General features: G+C 36.8%; 1 non-coding gene across 1 annotated transcript; it reads right to left on the bottom strand.

The window, feature by feature from the left end:
- Positions 1–24,755: 24,755 nt before the first annotated feature.
- On the bottom strand, positions 24,756–24,862 carry LOC141635616 (small nucleolar RNA R71). The gene has a single exon (XR_012540289.1). It is a non-coding gene; the product is annotated as a small nucleolar RNA R71 (small nucleolar RNA).
- Positions 24,863–25,428: the final 566 nt, after the last annotated feature.

Consider the following 25,428-nt stretch of genomic DNA (forward strand, 5'->3'; position numbering starts at 1 on the left):
ACAATCGGGAGGAATTTCAAAACGGTGGTTCAGGTCTCGACGATCATCTTCCTCCCTGGCGAGTGTATAATTACTCTGAAGCCTATTATAAACAGAGTCTTGTATCACAATATCAAGATCTACACGAGGGGGATTCTCCCTATTTGAATACATTAGGTAAGGATCATTATACGACTCTCCTCAAACCAAGCGTCAGTAGAGGAAGGAGGAGGATGTTGATGTGGCATCTCCACATCAAGTTGAAAAGATGGCAACGTAGATGCATCCCTACCAGGAGCAATAGAAGTTTCACCTATATGCAAAAAACCCGGTGGCCAATGAGGCATCGTAGGTTCAGCCATAGTATTCTCTGGACCCACAGGCCCATCTTCAGCCATAAAAGAGGGAGCAACCCATCCACCTGCATGCATGTTACTAGAACCATCCAAATTACCAAAGGACTCACCAGGATCACCATTTTCTTCATCAAAGACCTCTTCTTGAGTCTGGATACCATTCTGGAAAATAACATGTCCAGAGAAAGGTTGATTACTTCTATGAAAACGAGTCCCTGGAGGAGACCTTCCACCAGGAGAAGTATGATGCGTGCATTTTATATAGCCTTTTTAAGTCTTATTTGCACGCATTTCTATGCAATTTTCGTAGTTTTAGGCTACGAAATGTCCCAAATACTCTACTTTAGTTCGTTTGGCTTTAATTGCAGGAATGGACCCGGAAGAAGCAGAATTGAGCCTTTACTGTCTCTTTAGCTTGAATTTAGGAGATGGAAAAATTGGAGCAAGAATACTACTGCCTTGGGATGCGTGAAGTTACCTTGGAAGCTAAGATCATACGTCCTATGGCTGATTTAGTGGCAATTGACTCGATCGAAAGGTTTTGCTGGCTAATGTTCCTCGATCAAGACCTTTCTGATGAGGAGAAGTCCTCGATCGAAACCTTGCCGTGTTCGATCGAGATGTGGCATATTGGTGTTCCTTGATCGATTAGTCTTTGTACTCGATCGAGAGGTTTTGGCTAAAAGATGGTCGATCGAGGAGTTTCAAAGTGCTCAATCGACCAGTTTGTTATCTGACACGGGATTTTTCTTGCGTGAACTTCTTTATTTAATATCTTAAGTTACGTATTAGGTGAATAAAATATATTTCCTATAAATAGCAGAGAGTCAATTAGGTTTAATCATCTTAAATCATTCATTAGTTTCTGTACTTTCTTAATCATTCAGTTTTCTGTCTTTAATTTCGAGACTCTTGTCAACGTTGCTTTGCTTTCATTTTCCGGATCTCGAATTGTGTAATCTCTTTACTTTCTTCTGTTCAATTTAATTTCCTTTGCAATTCTTAATTTCTTGTTCTATAATTGATGTTAGTAATTAGTTTTATTGTTAAGTTTATGCAATTTCTTCTTATTCATCTTAATACCATGTTTATTATAGTTTTATAAATCGTTATTGTTTTATTTATCGTTATCAACAACAACAACAACAACATCAGAGCCTTAATCCCAAAATGATTTGGGATCGGCTGACATGAATTATCCTTTCGAACCGTCCATGGGTGAACGCACGCCTCAAAATGCGAATAAAAAAAAGGGAAGATGAAAAACAAAAAGGAAGAACGAAAATGTAATGGAAACTCAAGGGAAACTTAGGGGTTTTAAAATCGAATTCCGTCTTTCTTTTATAAAAACTTAAAATTTAAATCGAGAGAAAAGGTTAAAACGATTTTTAAACCGAAATAGAGTTAAGGATCCGGAATGAACCAGGCAAAATCTATAAGAAAGTAGTTGGTAAAAAAAATGTAATAAAGGAGAGAAGAATAAATAATTTAATTTCTTTAAATTAAATAAAAAAACACTAAATCTGTCAAAAAACATCAAATACTAAAAATCCACATGTATCCTTTCCCGCCACTGTGCCCTCTCCGTCACCATACTCTCCTCATGCCCCAGAACTCTCATATCGTGCTCTATCACTCTCAACCATGTCTGTCTCGGTCTTCCTCTGCCTCTAGGGACCTTTTATGTTCTCCAAGTCTCCAACCTCCTAACTGGTGCGTCCATAGGTCTCCTTCTCACATGGCCAAACCATCTTAGTCGGTTTTCCATCATCTTGTCCTCTATTGGTGCCACTTTTACCTTTTCCCTAATCACCTCATTCCTTAACCGATCTTTCCTTGTATGTCCGCACATCCACCTCAACATGCGCATCTCTGCCACACTCATCTTTTAAATGTGACAATGCTTCACGGCCCAACACTCGGAGCCGTAAAGTAGGTCAGGCCTAATTGCCGTGCAATAAAATTTTCCCTTTATTTATCGTTATGAGTAGCTAAATTCCTTAATGCTAGGATTAGGGGAGCCATGATTGTAAAACAATGATGCTTTAATTAGTTTAGGAGGTTTTTCTTGTGAGAATTGTTTTATAGCAATATAACAATAATTATTAAGTTGAGTGCATGCAACTGAATTAATTAACTTGGTTAAATTCAGACCTAGATCGGAAGATTGGAATGAACAGACCTGTTATGAACAATAGACAACCCTAATCAGAGCGGAAGTTATTTAGGAAGAATCTAGGGCGGATAGCGGACCAGAAGGACCTTTCCACTACCCTTCTCACATCAGACCGACTAACCTTACCTTTAGATGATTTGTGTAATATCATGGTGAATCGACATCGTGGCATCTTTTTCCTTATTTGATCACATCTTATTTCATTCTTGCTATTTTTTATTACTGTTTCTTTTGTTGTTTTAAATTCAGTTCTTTAGTTTAGACAAAACAAACAAATCAAAACCCCCCATTTTGTGACCGTAAGACGGACTAGATAACAAGTAGATAGTGACCGCCTCCCTGTAGAGTACGATACCTGACTTACCTCTACTACATTAGTTAGAGCCGATTGGTTTATTTTTGATAGGGTTGCGACAACCGTGTCAAATTTTGGCGCCGTTGCCGGGGAGGCAACTATTTTATTTACTTGTTTTTATTTAGTTTGTTTTAATCTCAAGGGATTTTTCATTCCTTGAGACAGTTCTTATTCTTCTCTCTTAGTTTTGTTTATACCCAGGTCCAACAGGTCAGAGTTAGTACCAGCTGATCCTGAACAAAAGAGGACATTTCACCGTAGTCAAAACTTATTAAGAGAGATTCGTCGAGAGGAACTCTTGAACCAGTTCTTGAAAATTTTACTTTTGCAGAAGCTCGGTTTTTAGAGGAAGACACTTCAATTTTTGCAACCGTTAGTAAATATGCAAAGATGCCTAGCATTGCTAGTCATTATGAGCCGACAGCTGATTCTATTCCTAAGGGTTTCAAGGTTGCAACCGATGAGGGGAGTACTTTCGATATCCGTTCCTCCTATATTAATCCGGTGGAGAGAAACCTGTTTAGAGGAGTAGCTGGTGAGGATCCGAGGAAGCATATGGAGGTCTTCACGGATTATTGTTCTACTATACCTGCTACTAAGGGAGTGACCCAAGAGAAGATTAAGGATGTCTTGTTTCCTTTTTCTCTTACTGATGGAGCCCGAGAGTGGTTAACTGACCTGGATAGGACCGCAGCAGAGATCACTGATTAGAACACCCCGACTCTTGCTTTCTATAAGAGATACTACCCTCAACAGAGAACTAATGTATTGCGAGGGCAGATTACAAGTTTTAAACAGAATCCGACTGAGAACTTGTATGAAGCATGGTGTAGATTTAAGAAGTTGGTTAGGTCTGTCCCACATCACGGTTTTGGCCAGTGGTTTTTGTGCAACCAATTCTATAATAGGTTGTATGATGACCACCTTGCTATTTTAGATGCTGCAGCCAATGGAAGATTTCAGAAGAACATTGATGATGATAATGGCTGGCATATTATAGAGGAGATGGCTACCCATTGTGCTGAATATGGGAACGCAAGGAGTGGCATTAGAATAGTTGCTACAGATAATAGTGCACTCGTGGCTCAACTGGAAGCCATGAATGAAAGATTTGATAAATCCGACTGAGAACTTTTATGAAGCATGGTGTAGATTTAAGAAGTTGGCTAGGTCTGTCCCACATCACGGGTTTGGCCAGTGGTTTTTGTACAACCAGTTCTACAATGGGTTGTATGATGACCACCGTGCTATTTTAGATGCTGTAGCCAATGGAAGATTTCAGAAGAACATTGATGATGATAAGGGCTGGCATATTATAGAGGAGATGGCTACCCATTGTGCTGAATATGGGAACCCAAGGAGTGGCACTAGAACAGTTGCTACAGATAATAGTGCACTCGTGGCTCAACTGGAAGCCATGAATGAAAGATTTGATAAACTAGAATTGTAGGCTATGGGAAATCAACAGACGGTTCACTTATTGTCTAGACAAGAAACCGTCTCATGTGAGAGATGTGGTACTGATGGCCATAATGCAGTGGAGTGTTTAGCTGAGAAGGAGCAAGTCTTTGCTTTTCAACAATTTAGGCAAGGAGGTTCCTATTTTAACAAACAAGCTGGAGTTCATCCAAATTTGAGGTGGTCTAGCCAGAATGTGTTGAATCCTACACCTCCACCACAGCAACAACAGACCTATGTTCCACCCCATCGGAATCAACAACAAGGCTTTCAAAAGCCTCATTCTTTCTTCTAGTGGAAATAATGACAAAGCTGAGCTGAAGTCACTAGTGCAAACACTTACGCTTCAGATGCAGAAAAATGAACAAACGAGAGATGCCTCTATTAAATTGCTTGAGTCCCAGTTAGCTCAATTGGCTACCAAGCAAGCATCAAGACAACCGGGCCAATTACCGTCACAACCTGACAAGAAACCATATGAGACGGTGAATTTGATCAGTTTAAGGAGTGGTCTTTCTTATGAGGGACCCAAAATGCCAACTGAGAATGCTGAATTTCTATACTCGGGAGTTGAAGCTGTTGTTCATGAAAAGGCGTCTTTTGACGAAAAAGTGATTAATTCACGTTCTGCACTCGATCGACTAGCTTCTAATGGTTGATCGAGAAAATTTGCTGAAGAAGTGCTCGATCGAGGAGAAAATAGTGATCGATCGAGCAGTGCAGAAAACAAGTCTCTCGATCGAGCATCCCAAACTGCTCTATCGAGTAAAATTGCTGAGAAAAGCTCTCGATCGAGTGGTGATGTTACTCGATCGAGCACTATTGCTGCTGAGGATATTAAATTGTCGTCTAATTCTAATTTGGACGATAATTCTGCAATTAAGGTTAATTCCTATAAGCCCCAAGTTCCATTTCCAGGGCGGCTACAGAGGATAAGGCGGAACAACAATTCGGCAGATTTGTCGATCTTTTGAAAAGTCTTAAATTTAACATTTCGTTTGCTGAGTTACTCACCCAGGTACCCTCTTACTCGAAATTTATGAAACAAATTCTTTTACGTAAGAGGAATGTAGATGAGACTGAGACGTTGGCCTTGACTGAGGAGTGCTCCGCACTTCTTCAGAATAAGACTCCACCAAAGTTGGCTGATCCGGGTAGTTTCTCAATTCCCTGTCATATTGGAACTTATTTAATTGATAAAGCTTTATGTGACCTAGGAGCTAGCGTAAGTCTCTTGCCTCTGTCTCTCGCAAAGAGATTTGGTTTGACAAAATTTCAATGCACGAACATGAGCGTACAGATGGCGGATCGCTCATTATCACGGCCGTTAGGAGTCTTAGAGGAGATACCTGTTAGGATCGGGAAATTCTTTATTCCCGTCGATTTTATAGTCTTAGACATACCCGAGTGTTGGAGTATGTGTCCTCAACAATAGTGCGATCACATATTTAAATCTCATATAAAAGAATACAAAAGGGATGATTCAATATATTGTCAACTGATCAACATTAATCGGTAACGATTGGCTAACTAGAGTTGACGTTACTGTCGTTTGACGATGGTGATCAGTTGATCCCTTAAGGTAACACCTATAGGACAATTCCCTTAACTGATAAGTTAATTGATTGTATGTCGATACGGATTAATTAATTCCTTAAATTGAACAAATTTCATTTGTGATTGAGAATTTTATATCTTATTGTAATGTGATTAAATAAGATTCAATTTAGTAATTAATATGTTATATTACTAAAATTGATTAATGTTTATGAAACATTTGAGATAAGAGTAATTAGTTAGTTATAATTACAAAATGTTGTAGATTATATTAACTAAATCTTAAATGACTCATTTTATATACATATAATTGTGAATTACTACTTAAGTTGTTAAGTTTAATTAATTGATTATGTAATGATATTTAATTTGTTAAATATGCATACATTATCTAATAAACATGTCATGTGTCACATGTCACACATTATATGACAATTGACAAATTGTGAAAGATAAAATGGAGGTCCATTTTAAGTGTCAAAACCGGTTTAAAGGGGTTTAGGATGGTAACGTAGTTGTTTTTATAAAAACACAATGATTACTCTTACACACCTAAACACTAGCCTATTATTTTGATAAGACAAAAAGTATGAGCATGCCTCTTTTTGTGATGATGAAACCGTGCAACCCCCCCCCCCCCCCACCCCCACCCCCACCCCCACATAAAGATGAGAATTAGTTCTCATTTTTATCATTCTTATTCTCATGTTTTTTTTTTTTTTGGAAAAACCTCTCTCTTGATCTCTCACATAAAACTTGCTTTTATGCTAAAAATTTGTTCTAGAACTCTAATATTTACACCAAAATTACTATGGTACTAATAAAATAAATATTAGATTTAATATTTAAGGTACTAAGTTATATTACCTAGTTAGTGATTATATTAGTGTTAAGGATATGTCTTGGGTGCAACTAAGAGGAGAGTTTCTAATTTGGAACTTTGGGTTTTGGAGGATCATCCCATCTAGTTAAGCTCAAGAACAAGGTTAGGAAGGTGTCCTACCATGTGCCCATTAATTTCGTCCATCACCATTGTAAGCAAGTACATTTTTCCTCCTTATTTTGTTATCTTTGTTTGCATGCAACTAGATATATTATTCTAAATTAGTGAGTAATTTAGAAACTAATTAGAGGTATATAATTAGGGGTTGAAGAACCTAACAATTGGTATGAAGAGCTTTGGTTGTTGCATGCAAATCGTTAAAGAGTTTTTTACGAGTTATTTGATGACTAAAATAAAAACCGTAAAATTTGTGTATATATGAGAAATGCACGAAATTTTGGATGCATGTATACATTCTGGTCTTAAAATATTTTAGGTTATTTTAGATGGTTTATGGAAGTTTATTGCTCATTTTTATGATTTTTAGTATAATAATAACATTTTAGTGAGTAAAATGGTGGTTTATTAACTAAAAATAGTTAAACTTCGAATCTGACCATGAAATTTTAATATGATCTCACATGCATATTTTACTTATTTTACGTAAAATTTGAGATTAATTCGATTAATTTTGCATGATTTATGATTTTAATGGTTAAAATTGGATTAAATCGAGATTGTATAAGCAAAAATAGCTAAATTAATTTCCATGGTATGAGAAAATTATTTTAGGTTGCATTTATGTCTTGTATGTCAGATGTAAGATTATAAAATTGATTAGATTAATTTTCGTATGCTTTAGGCATTTTATTTGATAAAACCGATAAATTGCAACTATATTTTTCTCTAAATTAATTCGAAATTTTTAACCCATATTTTGGAATTATGAGGGTCATGGTAATATTCCAAAATGTTTAAAATTTAAATTTCAAATTTTTAGATTATTGTAATTGAATTTGGAATTATTTCATAATTGTTATGATAAATGGGTTAAATATGAGCAACAATGTATAACCAAGTTCGATTATTGTCAAATTTTTTGTGGAGACTAATATTTGAGTCCTAAGATAGTTAGGATAATTAACTTGGCCTTAAATTTGATTTAAGAATTAGTAAGTGATTTTAATAAGTTAAAAATCACGTATTTCCATAAAAACCGAGCTATATACGACATAATCTAGTAAGGCGATTTGGCACATTCATTTTTGCATGTTGAATACATATATAATGCTGCATATTGTATAGATGTATGTCATTTAAATTTACGTAATTTTGAATCATGTAATTTGTCTCAGTATGACCTTAGTTTTTAATCAATATTACCCGTAATGTAAGGGAATATCGATTTGGTTGTAATTTTATTGTGATCTCGCATCACTTTTTTGTAATTTAATAGATTTAAATTTTTATTATAAATGTATAATAGGAATAGCTATATATTTTATTATTATTTTTTGTAATTCCGAAGTTTCCTAAAGACGGAGCCATTCGAAAAGGAGTTCCGATCAAGACGGTGTTTCCTTGGGAGGCGTGTCACATGAAGTTCAAGGGACCAAAGGAGTTGGTTTCCGAATATGTAATAGATTATTGAATTTTCTATTTTAGGAAAGGCCATACTAGGAAATTGCTTTTCTTTACATGTTCTATTTTATATGTTTGCATGCATGCATGCCAAATCCCCATTACATATCATGCATATCTTTTATATCAAATCCTCGACCTTGTCAATTATAATTATCGATAGATCACTAATTTTGTTCACTTAAAAGAGATAGATAATAAATTGACATAACCTTCACATTTCTAAAAATTGAGACTTAGCCTTACCAAATAGTAGGAACTCATGAATCCCAATTTCATTAGGGGTACAATACGGTATTGAAATATTATATCGGGGTGCTTTCTTTTAACGTTAGGTAAGTGGGGTAATAAGATGTTATTACATTTCAAAATTTGGTTGATCTCAACGAAAGTATTAGAGGGACCGTTGTCTCAATAGGTTCGGGCTAAAGATGAACTTAATGTAATTTCATCGACCGAGAGTTCACGGTTAAATGAGTTAACCGACCAAATTGTATTAGTAAAGGTTGTAGAGGGACCGTTGTCCCACAATCAAGCTAGTATGAATTTTGGTCTTGGAATCGTTTATATAATTGGGTGGAGGTCATTATATAAATGCTAAAACTTGCTAAAAGTTTTCATATATTACGATGAATATTAGTTTTCCCACTTTTTTGTTGTTTAAATTTTTTCTATATCTTTGCTCCTAGACATATACGATGTCATTTCGATTTTAACTTATGTCTCCATTAAACCACTATAGCTAAAGATAAATAGAATCTCCTTTCTAAAAGCCTCAATTGAACCGTTTAAATAAGGCATGGACTAGCTCCATAGGAATCGTTCTATTCCATAGAACTCCATAGGAATTGTCCTATGTCATATAAGATTAGCATCTTAAATTCCTAACATACCTATGTATGATTTCTTGTGAATATATATGAATAGAAGTAATGATTAGTCAAAATATGTTTTGATGATATCTTCTATGCATCCACGGTTCAAAAGTCTTATTGTTCAACCTAAACACTTGTCATCAAGCACTTAATTAGTTAAGAACATGACAATGTTAACTTGGTTAATTGATTTGTTAGAAATTTTGATTAACCAAATACCACAATAGAGTTAACCCTTGTGAAGGATTAACTAGGAATTAATATGAAGATAAGTTTTCATCAATTAGAAATTCTTGAAGTCAGTGGGAGTAATAAGAAGTAAGTACCTATCTTAATTGTTAAGGATAGAACTAGGCTCGAAAGAGAAGGTGTTAGACACTAAAATAGATACGAACCCCTAATAAGTAAAGATCAAGGAAGTTGGTTGTGTGACCCCAACATATTCCTCCTTGAATATCTATGACATTGACATTGCATTCTTGCCAATTACCACATCATGAGTATTTGATACAAATTTGTAGATTCCATCATAATATTTGGCATTATCGTGTGACGACTACCAAGAATAAGTTCAGAAATTTGCATGAATGGAACTAGGTAGTTGTCATTTCATCCATGAACATATGAATGTTGTAGTGTACTCATTTTAGTTTTGTATTTAGAAATGTACCTCAATAATTGTTATGATGTACACTAACTCTAAATAAGAATATAATTCAAGTTTTTATATAAAAACAAAGGGTTTCACTATTATGCAATTAAAACAAGCGTTGTGCCTTTACATACCACGATTAAGTTTATGGTGAGACCATAAAAAATAAAGGTAATTATATTCAAACTAGAAATAGAATGTCATATATACAAGACTCAAGTTGGTGACCCCTATCATTTCTCAATTCTCGATTGAAAATTGCATTTAGAAACTAGTTTTGACTAGTCTCCCAAACCATTTGATTAGGAATCTCTCGGTGTGTGCGAATCTTGTATTCAAAGCAAGATAATTCATGTTTTTTCCAAAAAAAGATTACGAATAGAGCAAGATATTCGCCCTATTTACACTTTGAAGTGTATGGTCGAATACAATTTCAATCAGAAAAGGTTATTACTTCTTCATCTCTTTTACCAACGAAATAGGTAGATACTTGGTATCCACTTAATGAGGTAAGAAGAGAAATTATTTGAATAAGTTCAATGAATGTTTAAAAGTATCAAAACCTAGAGATTGTAAAACCAAAGTATTAGCACTTTGCTAAGGTGGGGAACAATAAAGTAATGACTTTGATTTACACTAAAAGGAGTATGATATGGTATCACAAGTTCACTTTCATAAACACATAATATTAGATAGAGTGTGTTAGAAAGTAACAAAGAATTCTATATGATATGATTGAATCTTTATAATAAAGTTGGAGGTAGTTTCTGTTATAAAATTTGTCTGGCATTTAAATTTTCCACTAAAACAAAACATAGTTAAAGCCATATCTACATTTCATATGAGATGTGATTAGACATGGTACCTAAATTGTAGCTTGTTTCGATAGTATAGATGTGCACTTTTCCCCTACATAATCACAAGAACGAAGGGTTTGTGGCTCGTGGTGCTGTCTATTAAGAAAAGAGGAATATTTTTTAAAGATAGAGCGGGAGAAAATATTCAAGAGCTACAGACTGATCATAAGATGTAGGAAAATATTCTTTCTTGGTCAAAATCAGTAAATATTTTTTCGAAACCTAAGTGGACAGGAGTCATGTTATTTTTGAAAGTAACAAACCTGTAACTTATTAAGATGCTTTATCTAGTTTCAACTCCGCAAAAGTCCGAACTGAACTTAAACTGTGAACCCCCGCAAAAACGGTAAGAGAAATACAATAATAAAATGCGGAATTTTAGGAAATTTTTGAAACTTTTAAAGTTTAAAGCGCGGGTTCATTAAAATCTAAAACATAAATAAAGAATGCGGAAATAAAGTTAAGTTTATACAAACGTGATAGTCAAAGGTGAGGGAAAATATATCCCTCGAATGATAAAATGATAAATGGTGAGTCTAAGAAATCCTAATAAACCGACTACTAGTCCAAGGTTTAGTTCCCGCTAGCCCACACATCTTCCCCATGTAAGAATCTTCACAACCTGTCATTCATATAAATATGAACGCCACAGTCAGTGGGGAGTAACTTAAGGTTCTCTCAGCTACAAAATGTCGAAACACAGATAAACAGAAACATATTAGAACATCATAAATAAAACTATTCAATGCAAGCACTGAGACATGAGATTAACATTCGAAACACGCGTAGTCAATCACAAATAGGGCATATGATGCATACATATAAGACAATTCAACCAAAACGTCATAAATGATAATACAAATATAAACACGATAGGATATCATATGTCACGGATAAACAAGATTACATCATAATACATGTAAAAAGAAACCTTAGCCATGAACTTTGAAAGCCAAAATAACATACAATACATGAAAAGGGATTACTAACATCACATATAAAGCAAAGCATCCGGCTCAGAGGCTACCTTTAAAGCATGTCCGAGACACAAATCCTTAAGTACCTTGGCTCAGCGGTTACCTTTAAAACATGTCCAAGGCACAACCTCTAAAGTATCTGGCTCAGCGGTTACCTTTAAAACATGTCCAAATACTACAAACAAGTGCCCGACTCAGAGGTTACCTTTAAAACATGTCCGAGACACAACACATAAAGTATCTGGCTCAGCGGTTACCTTTAAAACATGTCCAAATACTACAAACAAGTACCCGACTCAAAGGTTACCTTTAAAACATGTCCGAGGTACAACACATAAAGCGAAGCATCCGGCTCAGAGGCTACCTGTAAAGCCTGTCCAAGACACAAATCCTTAAGTACCTTGGCTCAGCGGTTACCTTTAAAACTTGTCCAAGGCACGACCTCTAAAGTATCTAGCTCAGCGGTTACCTTTAAAACATGTCCAAATACTACAAACAAGTGTCCGGGACGTGATTACTAATGTCACATTCATACTTATGGCTTGTATCTCACCATAAGTACGGATGGGAACATCAATCCCGACGATGATATCGCAACTAGAGGGCTTATAGCTCACCTCTAGTATCTGATAGGACCAAGACTCTCACAACCGAACCATACAAGACATTATCTAGAATACGACTCACTACAAGTAACTATTTATAATAAATATTTCATACATGTATTATATTAATAAATATTCCACTTCATAATTTAACACGCCAGTTAAAATAAAATATAGTAAGCGATAATAAATAATTTACGTTATGTGAAAATTTACGAAATGCAAACAAATCCAATACAAGTGAGAAAATGAGCCCAACCATTAACTTGTGGTGAGCCCAAAAATTTAATGGTGGTGAACCCAAATACACCAAGAAAATGAGTCCAATTAAAATAAGAAAGTGGGTCCAAATAGAATAAGAAATCGAGTCCAAAAGGTACAAGAAATCAAGCCCAACAAACAAAATCAAATGAATCCAACAATTAAAGCTTAATATGTAAAAGAACGATATTTACGAGTCACGTTAAATAAAACACGAGACGGAAATTAATAATTCGAATAAACCAAACTTGCGCCCAAAACATTTCATAAAACGATTCAAACATGTCATTTGGCAGCACTATACACGACCTCTATACACAACCATACACGACTTCCTCAAGCTGCCATACCCGACCTTAATCAGTCCCGATTACTACCCAAAACAGCCACCATTCAACCCACAACCAGCTACCAAAAACCTGTCTAAACAGCCACCCAAAAATTGCCGAAACAGGCAGCCACGAGCAGCCCAACAACAGGCCGTGGGCAGCCCGTGTTACAACCCCCAAAACCGAGTAAACATGTGACGACCTTAGCTTAAAGGCACAAGCAGGAGAAACAGTCCTAAGGGACCCTTTAATCCGTCCCAAAACAGTCCTAGAAATGCATATGACTCGTCCCTAAAACTCCGTATGTGCCCGCCTAAATTTCAGCCTTTAAATACCTCTACTTCGACTGTTCACGACGCTATACGAACCAGAACTAAAGACGGTACTCAAGACAGAGTTCACACCATAGTCACGGTATAACACCATATCCAATGACCCGGTTTTCGATTCAGTTTTTAGGACGAAACTAAGAACAAGGTTAGGACGGGGATGAGCAAGCTTGAGACATGAATAAAACCATCATTTTCAGCATAGATAAACTCAGGAAAATCCAGCAAGTACGAAAACACCAATTACTCAACAAGCAGACAAGCAACACTCCATTTTCGAACCCTAAACCGGATAAAAATAAGAGACACGCAGTGAGACACAACAATCATGGAAGTTAACCACAAGTACTACAAAAATCAATTCTATACACGAGGAAACATATAAAGGCTTAAACTTTACGATAAAAAAGATAAAAACCGAGTAGGAAGGGCGAGTGTCCCGACATTTTGTCGGGTAACCTATCACCGTTACCTTAAATGCTCCTTATTCTTCGAATAAACGGTCCCCAAAGCTTGAGTCTTCCACCGGGTCTTCAAAACCGTCATCAAGGAGCAAGAAAACGAAAGGAATGAGGCAAAAACCGAAACTTTTATAAGACGGCGAAAAACGAAACCATCCCAAAAACGAGACTTTATTACCTTGAAAGAAGGAGGAAGGAAAGAGGAAAAGAATGGTACAAAAATTAAGAGGAATGGTGAAGAAATGAAGACGAAATCTTGGTTTGAAACTGACAGAAATGGTGTTTAAGGTCTCTGTATTATTGATGTTGTTTTGGCTGTGTTTGCTCGAAAAGGAAAAAAGAAGAAGGAGGGTGAGGACGGGCATAATATTAATATTAATAATATTAATAATAATAATAATAATAATAATATTATTAATAATAATAAGATTATATATAAATGTAGAGGGTAAGAGAGTAGGTAGGTGTGTTGTGTTGTCGGAATCGGGTTGGCCCGAATTAAAAATAGCTTTACAAGAGAAATGCGACGGTATATGCTAGTCGGTAACATAAGACGAAAATATTATTATTATTATCACCTATTATTAATATCCGACTAAAATATTTATATTCTTATATAAACAAGCTCATAAAAATGTAGCCTTTATAAAAATTATGTTTAAAACGCAGTTAATTAAATTAAATAATTTAAAACATAAAATAAAGTAATTGAACGGTTAAATAAATTATAAATGTCAACATGAGGAATTCGCGGGTGTTACATAAACATTAAGATGTTTCCATGATTTGGTTGATTGGTGGTAAGAGGTTTACACCAATTGCAACGCTTCATTAAATTCGGATTTCATAATATTATTTGACTGTTGGATTTTAAAATCATCTTGCATGAGTTTTGTAAATCAAAACTATCCTAAGGTAGGATGCGAACTTAAGAAGAAATCTTAAGTAGAAGTCAAGGAGTTGAATGATATGTTTTAGTCATGTAATAAACATTTCTCGATTTGTCGAGTAGTTTTGTTTATACGCGAAGTTTAGTGGGAGTAGGGTGGTATTATTAGTCTTATATATAAATAACATATTGATCACTATGAGTGATGAAAGACTTAGGAGAAGAATAATACATCTCTAAGATATCCAGTTCGATGGATATTAGCATAAAGTTAAATCTTGACAAGTTCAAAAGTCTTGAACATGTAGAAATTGAATCATTTTGCTTTCGCTGCTGGATTAATTTATTATGCTAAGATGTATCTCTATTATTATACTTCATATACTTGGAGTATGATGAGAAATTAAAATCGAATCTTTGTGAAATTCACTATATAACCATATAGTTCATCCGTTAGTACTCAAGAAGGACTAAGATATGAAGCTAAATGTTTGGAAATATTTGTTGGATTTATGTGCAATGAGTTACACAAAAACCATATTCTAAACACATAAGGATGGTTGGAGAACCACCTTGGCTATGATTATTTGAGGAGTAAATCTGCGAGGAACGTTCTAGACAGTTGAACAATGAGAAATATACAACGAAAATTATATTGTCAACTGATCAACATTTATCGGTAAAGATTGGCTCACTAGAGTTTGACGTTACTGTCGTTTGACGGTGGTAATCATTTGATCCCTTGATTACACTTTTAACTGTGAGATATGCAAGAAGGATGAATCCCACACACTGTGAGGACAGTGGGAGCTATCCTAAGGCAAGAGAGCATATGTCTAGATTGGATCTAGACACGTACTCAAAAGGTTTTATAATACAAGATTATAGATAACGAAGGAAAATAGTATATAATGAGGTTAAGTAAGGTTCAAGATGTTGCTTAAACTTGTTGACCAAGACCTTCTCATAGGCTTAACATGATAAATCATGCCATTTCAATTGAATTGAAATGTACAATTATATACAAAATTAATTCTGGATTATAGATTATGTTGTAATTGATATTGTATTAATTTTACATATGTGATAATACATTCATCGTTTGAGTTTTATTTTAAACTCTTTTACTTTGTTATATCCAAATAGGTTGTAAGGACAACGTTGAACCCTATTAAAGTGAACTGGATTAACATAGTATTGGCCCCTAGTCACTTATATGCGGTGACGTCTCCTAGTAACTACAGTGTGAGTCGATTGATGGTAAGTTCAAGTGCCATAGGGTCATAAGAGATGACTAGTCGATCACATAGGCAGACTGTATGGGACACTCTGTCGGGCAGTGACCACTTATAGAGTTCTTGTAATTTTTATATAGCCTGGTCGTGGCGAAAGCTACTATAGTATTCTTTTTTAGTCGATTCCTTGACTAGAGACTGTTCGACCAAGTTGGCACAGTTTCTGATTGACTTTGATTTTTTCTCTACGACTTCCGAAAATGGAGTGAAAATGGGTATCTTTTGGGTCATCATGAACTGTGGCTGAACAAAGGGAATAGTGCGATAGGAATTGTCCATCCCCTTGTTAGGGTTATTTAAATCTTAGGGCCACTCGAGGAGTAGTGAGCTGGAAATGCGTGGCCACGCTCGTAAGGTATCTACGGCAGATAATTCTGGTCAAACAGTTACTCTCTAGATCGAGGAAACCACTCTAGATATGATAAAATGCAAGTACGACCTGCAAGACACCTTGCATTGAGTGGGAGATAGTAATAGGATAAGAGAACTGGTGACGCACACTTGTCTCGGAAAAGTGCGAGATTATTGGAGTATGTGTCCTCAACAATAGTGCGATCACATATTTAAATCTCATATAAAAGAATACAAAAGGGATGATTCAATATACTGTCAACTGATCAACATTAATCGGTAACGATTGGCTGACTAGAGTTTGACATTATTGTCGTTTGACGGTGGTGATTAGTTGATCCCTTAAGGTCACACCTATAGGACAATTCCCTTAACTGATAAGTTAATTGATTGTATGTCGATACAGATTAATTAATTCCTTAAATTGAACAAATTTCAATTGTGAGTGAGAATTTTATATCTTATTGTAATGTGATTAAATAAGATTCAATTTAGTAATTAATATGTTATATTACTATAATGTTTATGAAACATTTGAGATAAGAGTAATTAGTTAGTTATAATTACAAAATGTTGTAGATTATATTAACTAAATCTTAAATGACCCATTTTATATACATATAATTGTGAATTACTACTTAAGTTGTTAAGTTTAATTAATTGATTATGTAATGATATTTAATTTGTTAAATATGCATACATTATCTAATAAACATGTCATGTGTCACATGTCACACATTACATGACAATTGACAAATTGTGAAAGATAAAATGGAGGTCCATTTTAAGTGGTAAAACCGGTTTAAAGGGGTTTAGGATGGTAACGTAGTTGTTTTTATAAAAACACAATGATTACTCTTACACACCTAAACACTAGCCTATTATTTTGATAAGACAAAAAGTATGAGCATGCCTCTTTTTGTGATGATTAAACCGTGCAACCTCCCCCCCCCCCTCCCCCACCCCCACATAAAGATGAGAATTAGTTCTCATTTTTATCATTCTTATTCTCTTGTTGTTTTTTTTGGAAAAACCTCTCTCTTGATCTGATACCCGTCGTTGTGAGTACCAAAGATAAAATTTATAATTCCTATTAAGACTAACCTAGGCTAGTGGTAACAGGGTCGAACCACAAGGAGGCAGATGTAAATTTTAGTTGATTTAAGTTCAGTCTGAGGTAACTATTGTGGGGGTTAAATTGAATTGGTCTACAGCTAAAAGTGAACAAAGATGATAAACTAAATAAACGATTTAAACAGATAAAAGAAGGGTACTAGGATGGTCGGTTCATTATAGCTTCGGCGGCAGCAAACTAAGTCGGTCTGAATCAAACACAGGTAAGGCGGGAGATAAAGAGGTCCTCTCGGTCTACTCTTAAAAAATAGCATCTTTCGATCTCGCTATAGGTCCCTAATGTCACTAATACTAACTTTCGTCCTGAAAAGTGACTAACGGTCTAAACTATACCTATCTCTCGATCTTAGCACAGTTTAGTCGATTTAATTGATGGTCAAATAACTTTCCCTATCTTTCGATCTAATGGGTCGGTCACAAAATAGGTATCTAACTGGTCGCATGCATTCGATTCGTTAAACACAAGATTAAATTCAATTAAAACGAAAATAAAACCCTACGAGGTCAATCGATCGATCGACAATGTCGTCGATCGACCAACACGCGAGACGATCCGTGTAAAATCTATTGCCGCCTATGCCATAAATCGCCTACATCCTAGCACTAAAGAATTAGCTACTCATGATGAAAGTGATAACAACAATAAAACTAATAACGATTACTGAATTCATGCTTAAAGTAAATAACAAACAGCGATAATACGATAATTGGCTTTCGGGATACTAACTAGCAAATCTATACTAATGATGAAAGTAAAACAATAAAGTGGAATTAGGGCAGAAGGAATACCAAGATTTCAGAGGAAAGATTAAGAACAAGAACAGAATTCCAATGCTAAAACGATGATCCAAACCCTAATTACTCGACTGAATCAAATGAAAGTTACTCGTGAAATTGTCGTAAAAACTTCGATGATCAAATCTGAATGTTTTATGTTACGTTATATAGCAAATAACGTAACATCTTATTTCCTAAACCTAGCATCATGGGCTTGCGCTTTCTCGGTCTTCTAATTTAAATGCCTGGAATAGCAATCGTCGATCGACCGATAAGGTCGGTCGATCGATCGCTCCTCAAGAAACAAAGAGCTTCGGAACCGAACATTGGTCGATCGACTGAAGGTGATGGTCGATCGACTAATGGAGCTGCTACTTGACTTCTTGAAACTCGTGGACTTGTCTTTTGGGCCTTGGATTGCGCACCAAGCTCGTTCCTTAAGTGATTCCTTTACGTCATTTGCAATGCAGTTTACTCGGGGACGGATTTGGCTTGATTTCCCGTTGAATTCTTCACATTTCTGCAATAATGTACAAAATACGGAAGTAGACGGAAATAGGGAGAAATGTAGCACAAACTACAAGAATGAGCTCTGAAATGCGTGTAAAATGGGATGTAAAACATCATATAAATAACACGCATCAAACTTCCCCAAACCAAACCCTTGCTTGTCCCCAAGCAAGAACTAGACTCGATCTAATGACCTAATGGAACGAGTTCAATCTCGAGCGAAATGCAAACTGTTAAGCCTAAACCAATTTAATGCACAACCAACAATCAACTAGTAACGTGAATCATGCAAACGAGTTATGAGGTCGTTAAAGACTGCTGAGCCGTCAACTGTAGAGACTTATCAAATTGGACTCTCGCGGGTCGCTCAAATCACTCATTAAGCACAGGTGATATATATGTAAGATAGAAAGAATTAATTTTGTAGTGACTCTCACCTAACTACGACCTATGAAAACATGCCAGCAATAAAGTATGAAAATGACCTCTACGACCGTGCATACGCATTCCAACCAAACAGATGACCAATGACACATGCCGAGGTATATATGGGATATGTGAGGTATGGGTAAGAAGAGGCAAAACATTTTATGGTAAAGTGGAGGTACAGGTGATCAAGCTAGTACCAAAACGGAACCAGGTGGCAACATCCAGCTTCTTGCTCATAATCAAGCGAAACGGTGCTATAGCAAGCACAAAACTCACAATCTCCAAACTATCAAATTAATAAACTCCCCATAGGATATCAATGAAACATGGGAGCAAAAATCGCCAAAAGATAAGGATTAAATTATGCGAATTGACTTCTTCCTCGAATCTCAGTCGATCGACCATATTTGGCAGTCGATCGACTGCTTAAACAGTACAGAACCTCTTTTTTCATTTCTTTTTCGAATCATTTTTTTTTCATTTTTCTTCCTTTTTCTTTTGTTTCTTTCTTTCCTTTTTTATTTTCCAATCATCATCTCAACAGAGCAAATGCCACCAAAAACGAGTAACAATCCCAAGAACACAGACTACTAGCTTGACGAGGGACAGGCTAAATGTAGGATGTAGTAATGGGACAAAAAGGCTATTTTTGGCAGTGTGAAGCTCATGGGTAAAATGAGAAAAGGCAACCTCTACCACATGTGTCAACAAACCACAAACCGAATGCATACAGGTATTAAGTAGATCAAATTCATATTCATGCAAATTAAGGAAACATGTCTCATAAGGAGTACTACTCACATTCCTAATTAAACCGGTCATGAATGTCACCAGTTATAGGCTCTAATTCTCAGAAATATGATGTAGTTTGCCAAAAATCAAAGTCAAGTCTCAAGTTCAGCAAGAATGTAACGAAAACTCGTAGATATGCATATACGATTCTACTAATAACATGTTAATCTAGCAAGGCTCAGGCAAAACAGGTGCAAATGCAAAATCATCATAGAAATACTACCGATTCAGGCTCGACCTATATGCTAAAATAAACGTGCATTTTATGGAATTTTTGAAATTTTTCAATTTTTTTTTTTTGAATTTTTCTGTATATATAAGAGAAATGAAATAAACAATGCAAAATAAAATTGAACGTGAATGCAAGCAAATGATATGCGACGCAAAACCCTTCCCCAAACCAAATCGCACAATGTCCCCATTGTGCAAAATCATGTAATGAAGGAAAGAGAAATGGGAATTTGCGAGAAAATAAACAAGCAAGACACAAAGGAAAGATATGGAACTCACAAGACTTTAAGCGCAGCAAAGGAAACCTCCCCAAACCAGCATGAGCTAGGAGGTTTGATGAGCTAGCAAAGATGCTACCAATAAGAGTGCCGAAAGACGAAAAATACCACGCATAAGATCGAGAAAACAATTTTTGAAGTGGTAAAATTGTGCACAAATGAGAAAATAGAAGAGATAAATAATTTGACGGAAAATAAAGTGGAGTAGAAAACTCGCTTAAGTCCGCAAATCGACCAAACACAGCAGGGGAGAGGTCGTGAACAGTACAACAAGATGTCTACGGTCGATCGACCTATAGGGGCGATCAATCGACTAGATGAACGAACGAAGCTCCGGAAAGCGCAACTCGGTCGATCGACCATGATGGCGATCGATCGACCAGAAAATACTCTTTGTACTCTTATTTCTTCGTTTTGCTCAATGATTTGAGCTAACAAGCTCTAAACACTGCAAGTACACAATAATATGCTCCCAAAATTTCGCAAAACCCAGAAAAAAGTCTAAAGTACTTGAAAATCCTAAGCAAACAAAATAAAAGCGAAGTTTTCGCACAAAAAAAAAAAAATAAAAATGTCTTAACAACAAATAAAATGAAGCTTATAACGAGATCGATCAACTAATAGTTGATCAAGAAGGACCACGGTATGGCCCACTTCGTCGGCCACGGCTACTAGAGGTAGCCTCAATGGTGCTCATCTCATCACCGCACCCTTCTTAGCTTCGGCAATCGGAGGGCTCAATGGATCAACTTTGTCGGCTCCCCAATCAAGAATTTCGTTGGGTTCAACGGAATCCAAGTCAGACCGTCTCACCTTGGTTGGCTCATCTTCCACTTCCTCATCAGTCCCATAGCTTAGGCATCCAAGGCCTCCTCTTTGAATGATAGGCTTCTTTACAGCTGGCACAACTTGTAGCACTTCCTTCCCCAAACCAGCTCCTGCAATATATAAAACAACAGATTCTTCCTCCTTCTTGCTACCAAACTGGGCGGAGGGGTTAACACAGAAAGAGTGATAGAGACAGCAATTCGGGAAGCACAAAGTACGATTTCTTTTCAGAGACCGTATTACAAGTAACAGGCCACATGGGATCCTTCTTTTTAGCAGGTTGGGCAAAAATGATAGAATGTTTCCCAACTTTGAAGGTTAAAGTTCCAGAGCCTACGTCAATAACTGCACCAGCAGTGTGCAGAAATGGCCTTCTTAGGATGATCGGTATATGGGCATCCTCAGGCATGTCAAGGACAACAAAGTCAACAGGGAAGAAAAACTTCCCTATTTGGACGGGTATGTCCTCTAGGACTCCTATAGGCTCGACCGCAGATCGGTCAGCCATCTGAACCGTCATGTCTGTGATAGCAAACCGGGTCAACTTAAGCCTCCTAGCTAAACTCAAGGACATGACGCTTATGCTAGCCCCTAGGTCACACAATGCCTTCTCAATTGAGAAGGTACCTATTTTGCAAGGAACAAAAAAGCTACCCGGGTCCTCTAACTTATGGGGCGCAGTGTGAGACAGAGATAGAGCAAGACTCCTTGGTGAGTGCGACGGTGTGCACCTTGTTTCAAGTGACCGCTTTTTGGACAACAGTTGTTTCATAAATTTAGTATAAGCGGGCACTTGGTTAACTAACTCAAGGAAGGGGACTTGTACATTCAGACTACGGATAACTTTCTCAAAGTTCTTTGAAAGATACTGTTCCTTCGTCGGCACGAGTCTCTCGGATATGGGGGCCGTAAGGAGTACCTTAGCCCTCTCCTCCAATTCACACGCGCGGCGTCCTTGGACTTAGGTGAAAGTTCGTCACCTTCTCTTTGTTGAAGCTAGACCCCTCCTCAGACCGTCTCAAATGAGAACCATTAACCGTCATTGGGTCGAACTTCGGGACCGGGACTGACCCATCAGCACTCGGGTCTTGTCCTAAAATCTTCGGGACCGTAGTTGATGTGACCATAATTGGCGCATATTTAGCCCCCGAATTACCCTTGTTTCCATGCTTTTTAGTGCTTATTTGGGTCATTTCTTATCTTTAGTTCTTTGTTTTGCATATTCTTTGAGATTTTGATCCCTTGGTAGGAAAGGAGTAAGAATCTTGCATTTTCATGGCAAATCGAGACTAAATTGATCAAATTCAATGACCAAGCATCAAGGAGAGACAAGATTAGAAGGCCTTTGTACATATCTTAGTAGAAGAGCAATGTTGAGAAAAGATCCTTGAGTCCTCAAGGAAATCCCCAAGGAATTTATGAAGAAAAGGGAAGAAAAGAAGAAGTTACCACGCTGACTGACAATCCGAGCGGATTGTCAACAATCCGCCCGTCCTGCCCTTGCACAATCCGAAAGCGTCAGCTGGAATCCGCTCGGATTCCCCTCAAGCAATCCGCCCGGATTCCCAGAATCCGCTCGGATTCCTTCGCCAAATCCGGGCCGTCCCGACTGAATCCGCCCGGATTCCTTCACAAAGACGGGTTGTCTTCTTCAAGCTACGAAAAGAGAAGCCCTTCTCTCCAAAAATACCGGCTTCTCCTTGCTCAACTTAAAAAGTGTAATTACTAGTTTAGCCCTTAGTTAACCCTAATGCATCCTCCCTAATTTTCACTATAAATACCCCATTAGGCTAATTAGAGGGGCATGTTCTTCTTATCAATAATTAGTGTAGTTAATATCAATCAAATCTCTCTTCAATATTGTAATCAAGTATTAATCAAGTTTTAATCCAAGTTTTAGTTCTTTAATCTCTCTTTTGTTCATCCTTTATTTTGGGTAATTGAAGATTATTTGGGTTATTATTGGGAGATTGACAACCTCTCAATCTAGCATTCAAGTACTTCTATTATTCTTGCTTTATTATTGGAATCATTAGTAGGTATAATCTCTTAATCCCTTTTTAATTATTGTTAATTACTTTCATTTATTCATCATATTTCATATTGTTGGTATGATTGACAACCTTGCTAGCATGATCAACATGATAATGAGTGAGTAGTCTCTTAGCTAGGGTTAATGGGTGATTAGGGGAAACCAACATGGGGAATGATTCATGCTTAAATTAATATGCTTTCATATCTTATTTGCTTGCTTGTTTTGATCTCAACTCATGCACATGTTATATTTGATGAAATGCTAAGCCTATGAATCCTTGCATTTACTAGCATCTCCTATCTTTTCAATGAGACTTGTAAGACATAACCCAACTCGAGTCTCATTAGACCATGCATGTTGTTGAGTAGGGAAGATTAAGTCGACTTGTAGGTGTTGTACAATCTAATCGATTCGGCTCCGGGACCCAAACTTTCCTAGGATTGTAAGATATAACCCAACTCAATCCATCACAACAATAATTGCTTGCTTATAATTTGAGAACATGTTTGTATGATCATATCCCATGATTCCCCTATGACCCCATGACACCCTAGTGCCTTTAATCAATTGTTTACACCCCTTTAATTCATCTTGCTTGTTTATTTTCATTATTATTCTAGTTTAGTAACCTTCTACATCAACCAAATTTGTGACACCCCTTAGACACCACTAGTTACAATAGAAATCTCATTTCAACTCCCGTCCCTTGGGATCCGACCTTTACTTGCCTCTTTACTAATTGTAGAGTTGCTTGTTAAGCTATAAATTGTGTTTTGATTCGACCGTGACCAACGACCACATCTATTTACTTGTGAATACGAAACGGACCGATCAAAAATGGCGTCGTTGCCGGGGACGGTGTTTGTTTGATTTAGATTTCCTTTTTTGTTATTAGTTGTGTCTTTCTTCGCCTTGAGGAAGTAAAAATCCTCAAGGTTTGTTCTAATTGTTTTTGAGTTGTTTGATATTTTACATGTCTAGAAGGTTACAAAGTGATTTGTTACCTTTTGACCGTGAAATCGAAAGAACCTTGACGAACAATAGGAGACTTGTTAGGAGGAATTTGAGAGGTGTTAGTCAAGTTGTTCAACCCACTAGTGAGTTTGTCAATCCTTTCGCAATAGAAGGAGAAGAAAACCCATTACACAATACCCCACAAAATCCACCTACAATGCCAAAATTCTCGTCACACTCCGTACCCACCGAGGAGAATCTACCAAATGGTACTCCTACACCGCAACATCTCACCGGAAATTTTATTGCCAAGTCCGCCTTCATCCAACTAGTTGAGAGGAGCCAATTTGGGGGAATGCCTAGTGAGGACCCTCATTCTCATATGGAAACCTTTTGCGATTATTGTGATGCTATCTCTCAAACGGGCGTGACTCAAGACCAAATTAGATGGGTCTTGGAATGCCTAGTGAGGGCCTTGATAAGGCCACCCTTGGAATAGATTCTTGGAAGAAGTTGGCTCTAGCTTTCTACAAAAAATTCTACCCACCGGAAAAGACCAACATGCTAAGAGCTCAAATTACGGGTTTTAAGCAAAAGGATGAAGAGTCTTTGTATGAAGCTTGGGAGCGGTTCAAGGGAATTTGTCACTCATGTCCTCACCATGGACTTAGCGAATGGTTTTTGGTGCAACAATTTTGGAATGGTTTATATGAAGATTCTAGGAACATTCTCAATATGGGATCAAATGGAATGTTCACCGAAGTTGATGACAATCAAACATGGAACAAGATTAAGGAAATGGCGGTCCATAACTCACAATATAGTAGGCCTCGCAAGGCTACTAGAGGAGGAAAGCATGAAGTGGACGCTGTTACTCAATTAGGTGCCCAACTAAGCTCCCATATCGACACAATCAACTTGAAGTTTGAACAAGCTATGGCTAGACTTGAGGAAAACTCAAAATCATCGAAGCATCATGTCAATGCCATGATGGCCTCCTCATCAATCCCAAGTGGGATATGTGAGAATTGTGGAACTTTGGGTCATGACCCAAGTGAGTGTAGGGGAACAACCGAACAAGTTAATGCTTTCCAAGCTTACAAGAGTGGTACCCCTTATTCCAATTTTTACAATAAGAACACCAAGTTCCATCCAAATCTCTCATACAAAAGCCAAAATGTTCAAAACCCTCAAACAACATACACTCCACCACCCATGAGAAACCAAAATCAAA

Source organism: Silene latifolia, chromosome Y (assembly GCF_048544455.1).
Source record: "Silene latifolia isolate original U9 population chromosome Y, ASM4854445v1, whole genome shotgun sequence".
In the NCBI taxonomy this organism is placed as follows: Eukaryota; Viridiplantae; Streptophyta; class Magnoliopsida; order Caryophyllales; family Caryophyllaceae; genus Silene; species Silene latifolia.